The 12,675-nt window shown below is 47.0% G+C and overlaps 1 protein-coding gene across 1 annotated transcript in view; it reads left to right on the top strand.

The window, feature by feature from the left end:
* TNFSF11 (TNF superfamily member 11) overlaps nt 1-12,675 on the top strand; it is a 222,745-nt gene that overhangs the window by 60,417 nt on the left and 149,653 nt on the right. The window lies entirely within an intron of this gene.

Genomic DNA, 12,675 nt, shown 5'->3' on the forward strand with positions numbered 1-12,675 from the left:
TGGCAGTTGGTCTTAATATATTTTTCCCAGTGTGACAAATGGATAATAGGTGTTGGCAGGATGGGCCATCTCTGACTTGATGAGGGGGAGGAGCTGCCACCCATCACGAAGAATTTGACACTAGTCTTTTGTGTCCTTAGACAAGCTGGGGCCAAGGCAGGGAGGCTGGAAATTCCAAACACCTTTGGTGGAGGAAACCTTCAGAACTTCTCCTACTTCAAAGTTGGTACAAAGTGTAAATATCGCACTCTCAGACCCAACTCTTCAGTGCACCTCTTGGCCTGGCCAAAGTAAAGCTCCAGTGAATCGACTCTTCACACCACAGTGACTACCAGCAATGACCGGAAGCAAAAGATCTTCACTTCATGCTACAGCATTGTGAGCCCATGCTGACCGCCAACACGAATCTCCAGCAATGGCCATCTGTGACGCTGGACAGGATCTTCAGTGACGACACAGTCTGGCTTCCGTGCCTCTTATAGCACGGAATCCGCTCTGCTAGAGGTCACTGAGTCGGATCACTGAAATATTATCGACGGCCAAAATATCGAGTTGCAAAAATATCGTTGACTAATTATCGACTACAAAAATATCGAGTTTATATACTTATTTAACTAACTACAAAAATATCGAGTAAATAATATCAAGTCTATAAAATATCGACTTCAATAATATAGACAAACAATATATCGACTACAAATATATAGTTTGTAAGCTAAATAACCCTAACACTACAAAAATATCGACTACCAATATATAGACTACTAAAATATTGTTTTTGTGATTTATCGACTTCGGATTATACACATTATATATGTAAAATGATACATAAATAGTCAAGTAAGTATTGTAAAGTATATATTAATTTTTTTAATGTAAATTAATTGAAATTAATATAATTTAATTTAATTTAATTTAATTTAATTTATTTAATTTATATTTAATTTTATTTTATTTTTACCCTGTACCCCTGTACCCCAAAAACCCCAAACTGACCTGGCCTGAACCCTAAAAATACCCCTTTACCCAAAAACTAAAAACTGACCCTGAACCCTAAAAATACCCCTTCACCCAAAAACTAAAAACTGACCCTGAACCCTAAAAATACCCCTTTACCCAAAAACTAAAAACTGACCATGAACCCTAAAAATACCCCTTTACCCAAAAACTAAAAACTGACCCTGAACCCTAAAAATACCCCTTTACCCAAAAACTGAAAACTGACCCTGAACCCTAAAAATACCCCTTTACCCAAAAACTAAAAACTGACCCTGAACCCTAAAAATACCCCTTTACCCAAAAACCCAAAACTGACCCTGAACCCTAAAAATACCCCTTTACCCAAAAACCCAAAACTGACCCTGAACCCTAAAAATACCCCTTAAAAAACCCAAATATATTACATTTTAAATATAATTATATACTTACCAATACTTACGTTGTAATGGTATGCGTTGTAAAGGTACCTACGTTGTAAAAACATGCGTTGTAAATACATGTGTTGTAATGGTTTTTGCGTTGTAAAAGTTTTGTTGTAATGGTAGTGCGTTGTAAAAGTTGCGTTGTAAAGGTTGTTTCCCATTATAATTTACTATTCCAACTCCAGTCAGGCATATATCAGGGTAGGTGTTGGACACTGATTCTAAATAAATGTTCCCACATATTATTTGTGATTTACACTATATATAATATATTTGATCATTTAGTATTTTTTATATAAAAACGTTTATTTTTGGTAATAATTTATTTTAAAAATATTACTTTTAATTAATATTTTTATTCTAAATGTTTTAAATTTATGTGCAAATTTGTATCTTGTATGACCTATTTTTGTAATTATAAAATAATATTTATGTTATTTTCTGATATTTTTTATTTGTATTTTTATCCTTTTTATTTTTTTATAATCTGTTTTTTAATGTATCTGTATATTGTTCTAAAATTAAATAGATTTAACTATTTCTTACATATTTTATGATTGTAATTCTTATATCTTTTTTCTTCTTTTATTAGCATTTTTTTTATTATTAATATTTGATAAAATTATTAATAATTATTTTTAAATATTATTTTATTTTATAAATATTTGACTAAATTAATAATAATTATTTATAATTATAATTTTTTTGAAAGTATTTGATTAAATTATTAACATTTATTTATAAATATTAAAATAAAAAATTTAATATTTTTTTTAATAAAAATATATTTTTATTTTTATTTAGGTATTTTACATATATTATCCCATATTTATCTATTTTTTTCCTATTTTTGTGAAGATTTTTATATAAAATTTTTAATATTTAATAAATATGTTATATGAAATAATTATATTTATAAACATTTGTATTTTTTTAATTTTATACTACATTTATAGATTTATACACTTTTTATTACATATTTTTAAATTACTCCCCACCCTTATCCCCTATTAACCCAACATCCCGCTCCTAAACATTAACATTAATTTCTATATTTATATAAATATATATCTAATTTTCTAACATATATTTTATTATTTTTTAAGTTTTTTTCCAATTTTTGAGTAGATTTTTATATTTTTAAATAAAAAAAAACATTTTTTCTGTAAAAAAAAATGTTAATTTTTTTTTTTTAAATATACAAATATTTTATAGATTTTTACACTTTTTATTACATATTTTTAAATTACTCCCCACCCTTATCCCCTATTAACCCAACATCCCGCTCCTAAACATTAACATACATTTCTATATTTATATAAATATATATATTATTTTTATATTTATTAATAATATTTTATTAACATTTTATCTATACTTTTTCGATATTTTTTACTATTACTACATATCGATATTAATACTACTCGATATTTTTGACTCGATATTTTTGTACTTGATATTTTTTTCACATTAAATAATACGATATTTTCTACTTCGATATTCTTTTTTTCGATATTTTCCTATACTCGATATTTTTGACTCGATATTTTGTCCTTTCGATATTTTGGAGTCGATATTATGACTAGTTACCCACTGAGTCGATTCGGGAGTGTCTTGATGCCGGCGGGAGAGCAGCATTGGTTATGCTTGATCTCTCGGCGGCGTTTGACACTGTGCCTCACGCCATGCTCCTTGATCGCCTATCTGAAATAGGAATCTCTGGGTCGGCCTTGCAATGGATCAATTCTTTTTTGGAGGGAAGATCGCAGCAGGTTTGGCTCCCTCCGTGTGCCTCTGTGCCCATGAGGGTTTCCACTGGGGTTCCGCAGGGGTCATCGCTTAGCCCGCTGTTATTTAACATCTACGTGACTCCGCTGTTTTCTCTGGTGAGGTCACTGGGGGCTAAGGTGATGGCTTACGCCGACGACACCCAGCTGCTGTTCACCTGGAGCAAGGAGGAGGAGGAGGTTAAGAGACCCCATCAGTGCTTGTCATCGGTCTTTCATTGGCTGGCCAATGCGCAGCTCAAATGTAATGAGGGAAAGTCTGAAGTACTGCTGTTTGGTTCTTTTTCTCTGGATTGCAGAGGGAGATTCTGGCCTCCTGGTTTTCCTTGCCCGCCTGAGAATAAGGGTGCTGCAAAAACCTTGGCGTTTGGTTCGATGAGAATCTGAATTTTGTAACACATGTAAAAAATCTGGCTGGCACCTGTTTTGGTGTGTTGAAAAGTTTGAGAAAGTTTCTGCCCTTCTTGCCGAGCTCGGCCAGAGAGACGGTTGTTCGGGCATTGATTCTTTCTCGCTTGGACTATGCCAACGCCCTTCTAGTTGGCAGCCCAGGTTTCCTTGTCAAGAAACTACAAGTGGTTCAAAACTCGGCTGCCAGACTCCTAGGGGGGATGTCATCCAGGCACAGTGCCCGGGCTCTTCTACGGTCATTACACTGGCTTCCTGTCGAAATTCGCCAGAAATTTAAAATGCTCTCAAGTGTGCAACAGGCCCTTTACGGAGTCGATATTATGACTAGTTACCCACTGAGTCGATTCGGGAGTGTCTTGATGCCGGCGGGAGAGCAGCATTGGTTATGCTTGATCTCTCGGCGGCGTTTGACACTGTGCCTCACGCCATGCTCCTTGATCGCCTATCTGAAATAGGAATCTCTGGGTCGGCCTTGCAATGGATCAATTCTTTTTTGGAGGGAAGATCGCAGCAGGTTTGGCTCCCTCCGTGTGCCTCTGTGCCCATGAGGGTTTCCACTGGGGTTCCGCAGGGGTCATCGCTTAGCCCGCTGTTATTTAACATCTACGTGACTCCGCTGTTTTCTCTGGTGAGGTCACTGGGGGCTAAGGTGATGGCTTACGCCGACGACACCCAGCTGCTGTTCACCTGGAGCAAGGCGGAGGAGGAGGTTAAGAGACCCCATCAGTGCTTGTCATCGGTCTTTCATTGGCTGGCCAATGCGCAGCTCAAATGTAATGAGGGAAAGTCTGAAGTACTGCTGTTTGGTTCTTTTTCTCTGGATTGCAGAGGGAGATTCTGGCCTCCTGGTTTTCCTTGCCCGCCTGAGAATAAGGGTGCTGCAAAAACCTTGGCGTTTGGTTCGATGAGAATCTGAATTTTGTAACACATGTAAAAAATCTGGCTGGCACCTGTTTTGGTGTGTTGAAAAGTTTGAGAAAGTTTCTGCCCTTCTTGCCGAGCTCGGCCAGAGAGACGGTTGTTCGGGCATTGATTCTTTCTCGCTTGGACTATGCCAACGCCCTTCTAGTTGGCAGCCCAGGTTTCCTTGTCAAGAAACTACAAGTGGTTCAAAACTCGGCTGCCAGACTCCTAGGGGGGCTGTCATCCAGGCACAGTGCCCGGGCTCTTCTACGGTCATTACACTGGCTTCCTGTCGAAATTCGCCAGAAATTTAAAATGCTCTCAAGTGTGCAACAGGCCCTTTACGGTCTCGCTCCTACCTATTTACAGAAGAGACTTGCTTTTTATACACCAGGGAGACAGCTGCGTTTGTCTTCACAGCTGATGATGCAGACTCCGAAGTTTAAGCGCCAGCGACTGGGGGGGAACTCCTTTGTGCGCAAAGCTTGTCTGGCCTGGAATGCGCTGCCCTTGGCATTGAGAGCCACTCAGGATCCTCTTCTATTTACGAAAGCTTTAAAAACCCTACTGTTTTAATTGGTAATTGTGCATCTTCTGCCTTTTTGCTGTTAGCGCCGGGACACTTCCAAGTAGCTGCGCGCTGTATAAATCAAAATAACATAACATAACATAACATAACATAACATCCGCAATGCCCTACCTGCTCTTCGCGGTACAGCGACGACCATCTGCAACACTCTGCCTGCTCCTCGTGGACCTCTCCATTGATCTCTTTGTGCAGAATTCTTTGCGCTGGACATTTGAAGGTAATACTGTCAGCAGGACTAACCTGGCCCCTGTATCTGGCCCTCTCTCCATCGCAGTCGGCCTAAACTTGTGACTTTCACCTTCTCTCGCACGAACAGATAACCATGAATGGTGTTTTGTGGTTTTAGACGCAATACTTACCTGAACATTTTTAAATTGCACTTTATTACTGTTTTAAGTGCTGCATAAAGACTTTACACTTTGCCTCTAAATTAAGGCTGACTGCTTTTGTGCCAAGCAACCAGAGGATTAAGCACAGGTTAATTTGGGGTTTGCTTGCAACTTCACCCTGCCAGGAATTGTGGTTACTGATTTAGTAGGGTTTCACCCCCTTTACCCATAACCCAGTTTCCTACATAGTCTTTCTTGTGGTATGAGAAATGGGGGTCTCTAGTTGGCAACGGTTGCACCTTTGTCCAAGTAGGGACCTGTCTTCCTAGACAGGGTAAGAGGGATACACTTCTAAAATAACCCGGGATTCGGCATGCAGCAATTTCTCAAGCCGTGGGCAGCTGCTGCATCAGTTTCTTTGGCGATGCATTGGAAACAGGTGCAGATGCGTCGCGCATCTTGAAGTTGCTTTTCTTTCCAGCTCCCAAAAGCAGGAACAACGCCTAGAGACACAATACAGCAACAGGCACCTCTTGGCAGGTCAAATCTCCCAGCAAGGAAGTTCAGGGGAGCTGGTGGTAAATTCTTTGTGTTCCTGAGACTTCAGAACAGGAGGCAAGCTCTACTTCAAGTCCTTGGAGATCTTCCTCAAGCAGGAGACATCACACAGCAAAATATTTATGCTCTCCTTGGCAGAAACAGCCACTGCAGGCCAACCCGAGACAGCACACAGCAAAGGGGCAGTACTTCTCCTTCAGTTTTCCCAGCTCTTCTCCTTGACAGAGGTTCGTCTTGAATTCCAGAAGTGATCTAAAGTTCAGGGGTCTGAGCTCCACTTTTTATAGTACAAAAGCCTTTGTTCTCTGGTGGCAGAGAGCATCTGTGCTCAGCTAAAACCAGTTCTGTCCTCTGTGGCCCAGCTTTCTGGCAGGAGGTGGAGACAGGATTGTCCAAGGCAGACCAAGCCCATTCAGGTGTGAAAGAAATCTCCACCCCCTACTCTGAAGGCAGCCCAGGTCCATTCAGCCCCAACGTGACTCTCACTGGAAAGGCAGGACACACCTCACCCACCCAAGTGGTTGTCTGAACAGAATGCACATCCACAGCCCTGTTCACTCCAAAACAAGACAGTCAATACTCAAACCTAGCAGATGGCTGAGCAAGAAAATACCCACTTTCTAAAAGTGGTATTTTCAAACCTAGAATATAAAAATCATCCTTACTAAAAGATGCATCGTTATATTCTGAGTTCAAGCATACCAAACTCCACTTTCCCATCTCCTTACCATGGGCACTTATACTTATAAGATGTTATAAGTAAACTCTCCATTCTAACCTATGCGACAGATAGCCTTTCAATAGGAAAAACAAAATTGGCAGTATTTCACTATCAGGACATACCACACACATCAGGGCATGGCCTACCTTCCACCTACAATGCGCCCTCCCCACAAGGGTACCTTGGGCCTACCTTAGAGGTGACTCACATGCAAGAAAAGGAAATTATAGGGCCTGGCAAGTGGTTGCACCTGCCAGGTCGACATGGCAGTACTGAACTTCACACAGACCCTGCAATAGCAGATCTGAGAACCTTTTGCAAGGCTGCTTGTGTGGGTGACAAATCAGTGCTGCAAGCCCACTAGCAGCATTTGACCTACAGGTCCTGGGCACACACAGCGCACTGCACTAGGGCTTTAGTAGTAAGTAGGGGTGAGCGGACATTTCAGTTCCGCCCACGCAATGGGTGGAAATTTGCACTTTCTGCCTTCCGCAAAGAAGGTGGAAAAACGGGGCAAATTTCCGCCCATTCCACGGCGAAACGGAAGTTGGCCGCCTGCCCGCTTCCCACCTGCCTGCCTCCCGCCTGCCGCCCGCCTCCCGCCCGCATTATTAAATTAAATTAAAAGGCTAAATAAAAGTTTAAAGCAAACTTACCTTATTGCGCCATATCTTCCCGATCCCGGCATCATTTTTGTGAACTGCGCCTGCGCGGGACTGCGCATGCGCAGGCTCCCGTGCATGCGCAGTTTACAAAAATCACAGGGGTTGGCAGCGGGCTACAAAGTCTTGGTACTTCTGGGACGGCCTGGGATGAGGCCGCAAACTGTACCGACCCTGACTGCCTCGACTCGGAGGGGTCAAGGCCGCACTCAGGGGGTCCTCTTCCATGGGCGCCGACTGGCTGCTTGGGAGTTCTAGATTTCGGTACTCTTCAGAGGCGACAGAAGCTTGACTACCTCCTCCTAGCATGGCTGGGGGCTGGCTGCTGCCTTCTCTTGGCTCTTGACGGCTCTCTGGTTCCGGAGGGTGGGTTGCGTCGGGTTTTGTGAATTCTTCGAGGTCGTCGGCAAGGATTTTCTTGAAGAATGTCACATTCCAGGTTACTCTTTTGTTACCTAGCGAGGCTACTATCATGGTGCCGTTGACTTCAGTCACAGTCCATGGGTCCACCTCAAAAGGCATCCTGAACTTTCCTCCCGGGTGGCAGTCACGCACCAGTACTCTGTCCCCAACAGCTTTGGGGCTGTCTTCGGCTCATCTTCGCCTAGACGCCTCCTGGTTGGTTTTGGTGCGCCGTGCCATAGACTGGTTCGGAGGATTTGGGCACTGGGCCCACACTGGGTGAAGCGGAATGGTATCAGTTACTGCTCTGCCAAAACAAAGACAGCTCGGGGAGATCCCAGTGGTGCAGTGTGGTGTGAGGCGATACTCTCGGAGAAACTGGTAGATCGCATGCTCCAGACTCCGACCATCAGACAGGGCTATCTGGATGATCTTGTTTAGTGTTCGCATCAACCTTTCTACTTCTCCGTTTGCCTATGGCCACCTGGGAGTTACCCGGCGATGCTTGATTCCTTGAGATGAAAAATACTCGGAGAGGTCTGCGCTAGTGAAGGGCGGTCCGTCGTCTGTCTTGAGTTCTTTCATCAGACCGTGGGTTGCCATTATTTTTTCCAATTTTGATATGACTTCTCCTGCCGCTGTGGAGGAGATGATTTCTTCTTCGGGGTATCGTGAAAAGTCATCTACTACGACCAGCATGTATTTCCCTCCTGGGAGACTGCCAAAGTGATTATCGGTGCAGGGCGGCTGGGAAGACCGGTTGCTAGGCACACCGGGCAGCGCTGGATGATAGACTCCACCAGTTGGTCTAGGCCAGGAAACTACACCTTGCTCCTGAGGCGGTTCTTTGACATCACGATTCCCTGGTGGGCCCCATGTGCAAGGAGGGCGGCTTGCTGGGTCAGGCGCTTGGGTAGGACAAGGCGAGGCCCTCTAAGGAGACAGCCATCCGGGGATGCCGACAGCTCGTTGCGTACATGGTGGAGGGCTTTTAGCGTGTCCTGAGCTTCTGTAGTGCGGAACAATGACGGACTTTGGAGTGACTTCCAATCTCCTGAAGAGAGCGCCTCGATGGCCAACTGGAGGCAGTCATCGTCCTTTGTAGCTTGCACGACTTCTTCTAGTGAGATGGGGCCGGGCCGGGACCTTTCGACAATCATTCGTACGTACTCTTCTGTGGCTGAGGCTTCAGCTGCTTCCGGCTCGGTGACTGGTCGAGCGTGTCGGGACAAGAAATCAGCAGGATTGAGGGTGCCCGGCCTGTACTATACCGTGAACTGGAACTCTTGAAGTTGCAGCACCCACTTCTCAATTCTCGGAGGGGGCCGTGAAGAGGATCCTTGGAACAGCAGGATAAGAGGTTTGTGGTCAGTGATTACCACAAACGGATGTCCATACAGATAGATGTGGAAATGGGGACAATTTGAGAGTAGCGCTGTTCTACTGGAGTAAGGGTTCTGCTGGCATAGGCGACAGGGGCCCACTCTCCGCAGGGCTGCTTTTGGGCCAACACCGCTCCGAGGCCTGTGGGACTGGCGCCCACCACCAGCTGGGACTCATGCAGTGGGTTGAAATACGCTAAGGTGGTATCAGCGGACAGGGCTGCCTTGGTTCTCTGGAAAGCCTCGTCTTGTTCCGCTTCCCATATCCAGTGGCTGGTGGCCTTGTTGAGGTCCTGCAGAGGGCCTGTTAGGTCTGACAGATTTTTAATGAAGAGTCCGCAGTACGTCACCATGCCCAGGAAGCTGCGGACTCCGGACACGGACGTCGGGGCAGGAGCGTTTTGAATGTCCTTTACTTTGTCCAAATCGGGACCAATGCCTTTGTCTGAAAATTGGTACCCAAAGAAACTGATATCCTTTCGTAAGAATTCACACTTCTCGCGGTGGAGGGTGAGGCCACTGTCTCGAAGGCGGGTGAATACTGCATGAAGGCGTTGGATGTGCTCTTCTAGGGTAGATGCATGCACGAGAATGTCATCACTGACGTTCAAAACTCCATCCAGCCCTTGGAGGGACATTCTTGATGATGTTTTGGAATACCTCCGCAGCACTGGAGATCCCAAAGTTCAATTGTGTATACCACCACAGCCCTTCATGGGTGGAGAAAGTCGTGATGGGGCAAGAGTCCGGGTGAAGCGGGATCTGGTGGTACCCGGAGCGGAGGTCCATCTTCGAAAACCACTTGGAGCCTGACAGCTCTCCAATGATGTTGTCGACTGTAGGGGTCAGGTGACGTTCTCGTTTGATGGCGAGGTTGGGGACTCTCATGTCCACACTGTTACGCACCGCATCCGGTTGCTTCGGCTTCTTCGCGACGACGATAGGTGACACTCAGGGAGTGGGGCCCCGCACTCGCTCTATGATCCCGGCTCTCTCTAGCAGGCGCAGCTCGGATTCGACCTTGGGGTGGAGTTGAAATGCAATTCTTCGGTGGTGGAGTGCAATAGGGGCATTAGACCGGTCAATATGCAGGTGGGTCGCTGGGCCCCTCAGGCATCCGATCCCTTCGAACAGGCTTTCGAACCCATCCAGCAGGCCGTCCACGCTGTGAGCATGAATGGTGAACGCAAAACGAATCAAGTTGAGGTCTTGGGCGGTTCTGCAGCCGAGCAGGAATCCGGATCCTTCTTGGGACACATACACTTTGGCGTGTTGGTGGGCATCCTCATGGGATAGATCGGCCTGGAATACCCCACACAGAGAGGAGACCTGGTGCCATAGCCGTAGACTTGTACCCGGGTGGGGCGGAGTGCTGGAGGGTTTGGTAGGCTTCTGTATATGCTAGCTGCCATGCGGTGGATGGTGGCTCCTGTGTCTATGAGGGCGGTGACTGACTGGTCCTGTACTTTGACGTCACACATCGGCGTGGCCGGCTGGGTAGCTGAGAGGGTGTTTAACATCCAAACCACATGTACAGTGGCAGCATCTGCATCATTGTCATCCATGTCACTGCTGGCGGGACCCTCCTGTGACAATTCAATTGCACGTACTGTCCTTGGTGGGCCACCCTGTCTTCTCCTCGGGGTGGACCGACATACTTTTGAAAAGTAATTCACTTTCCCGCAGGTACTGCAGGTTTTACTCCGTTGTGCGGCGCTGGGCCTCCACACCAACCACAGGAGCGACCGCGGGAAGGCTGCGAGGGTACGGCGGTTTTCGGCCAGGTGTTTCTAGGTCGCTGCTCCTTGACATCTGTGCGGAGGGCGCACACAGGTTCCTTTTTAACGACAGCCGCCGGCTTGGGATCCATGTGTGCAGCCCTGGCCTTCGACAGTTCCTTGGATTGGCCGATTGTCAGATGTCCCTCATCGGCATGTTGTCCTCCGGCAGGATGTGTTCGCGCAGCTTGACCAAAGCGCAGCCTTGGATGAATTGGGCACGAATCTCATCATCCTCGTCGGGAAGCGTGCAGGTGCTTGCTAATTCTTTCAACTTAGCATAGGAAATGTCCACGGACTCCTCAGGTAGTTGGCGGGCTTGGCGGAGTAAGAAACGTTCATAGTCGGGGCTAGCGAATGGCTCAAAATAAGCTGTAATGGCGTCGCGCAGCGTGGTGTAGTTCCTTGGAGGGTCAGCCTCTCTGATGCGTTTGGAAATGTTATGAATTTCAGCACCTCCCAAATGAAGCAGCATGTGTCTCCTCCGCGGGGTGGTGATCTTAGCAGCCTCAAAAAAAAATTCAAGGCGCTCAACCCAGTCTCTCCAGCGTGCCACCTGAGAGGGCGGGGGCACAGTAACTTCAAAAGGTTCCAATGGGGGCACCGTGGCCATGGTGTAGACGGTGGTGCGAGGTCGGGCGGAATGGCCAACACGCTGTAAATGGTCTAGTGTGGGCTCTCAGAGCAGGCCCAATATGTAGCCAGGCAGGCTGTGGTGGCAGGCGGGGCTGCTGCAGGTGAGCGTGCACTGGGTGACGGAGGGTGAGGGCTAAGCACACTGTGTGGCGCGTAGAGCAGGCCGCCACTCGTTAATGCCAGCACAGATATGTTGAGTGAAGGCACAGGTAGTGCTTGAGAACATGTGGGCGGGAGGGCAGCAGCACCACGTGGACGAGCAGACACACCCTGGACGTTGTTATTGCAGGCTCCTTCTGGGCACATGTAGAGGTGTACAAGAGCGGAGAAAATGCCCCAGAACATCCGCTGTGCCTTGCGCACTCACCGGGTCAGGCAGGTAGTATCAGGAGGCCGAGACCGCAGTTATCGGCTGTCGGCACTGGCTGCACATGCGCGGCAGCGATCCTCCGCGTGTAGGCCGTCGCAGACAGCGCACGGCCGGAGCTTCACACCGGGAGGGTGAGGGCACACCCGGGCAGCCACAGGCGATGTCGGGGCAGGCTCCGCAGGACAGCAAGTCGAGGAGCCGCCACATGCAAGAGGGACGGGGGTGCCGGGCGCCGACACCCAGGCAAGGCAGACTGAGCGGGAGGCGCTGCAGGGGCACTACTGCGGAGTTAGTGCCAGCGGCGGGCACAGAGGTGGCAACGAGGCACGGCGGGGTGGTAGGCAAACCACCTCATCGCAAGTGTAGTGTCGTAGGCTAAGGGGGCCTAGCGGGACACAATAAGGGCACACATGTTCTTGGTTAGTGGCCAGTTCTATCCCAAACAACGCCCAGGTCCCCGGGCTCTTTATTGATTCACAAACGGCTGGCCGACCGCACGCTGGGCAAGCCTAACTAGGGAGACATTGTGGGTGTCTGCAAGAACCACCCCCTCGCAACACTGCTTGGTGGGTTGGTCCATTTGATATGAAATTGCAGTCAGCATCACGATTCCCATCCAATCCATGTGCTGCTCTCAAGCATGAGAGCAGCGTGGAGATTGGCCTGAATGGACTGAGAAGGCACTCGCTCAGGCACAGGTAGTCTGTGCTGTTTCTCCAACCTGGC

This window comes from Lissotriton helveticus, chromosome 8 (assembly GCF_964261635.1).
Source record: "Lissotriton helveticus chromosome 8, aLisHel1.1, whole genome shotgun sequence".
Lineage (NCBI taxonomy): Eukaryota > Metazoa > Chordata > Amphibia > Caudata > Salamandridae > Lissotriton > Lissotriton helveticus.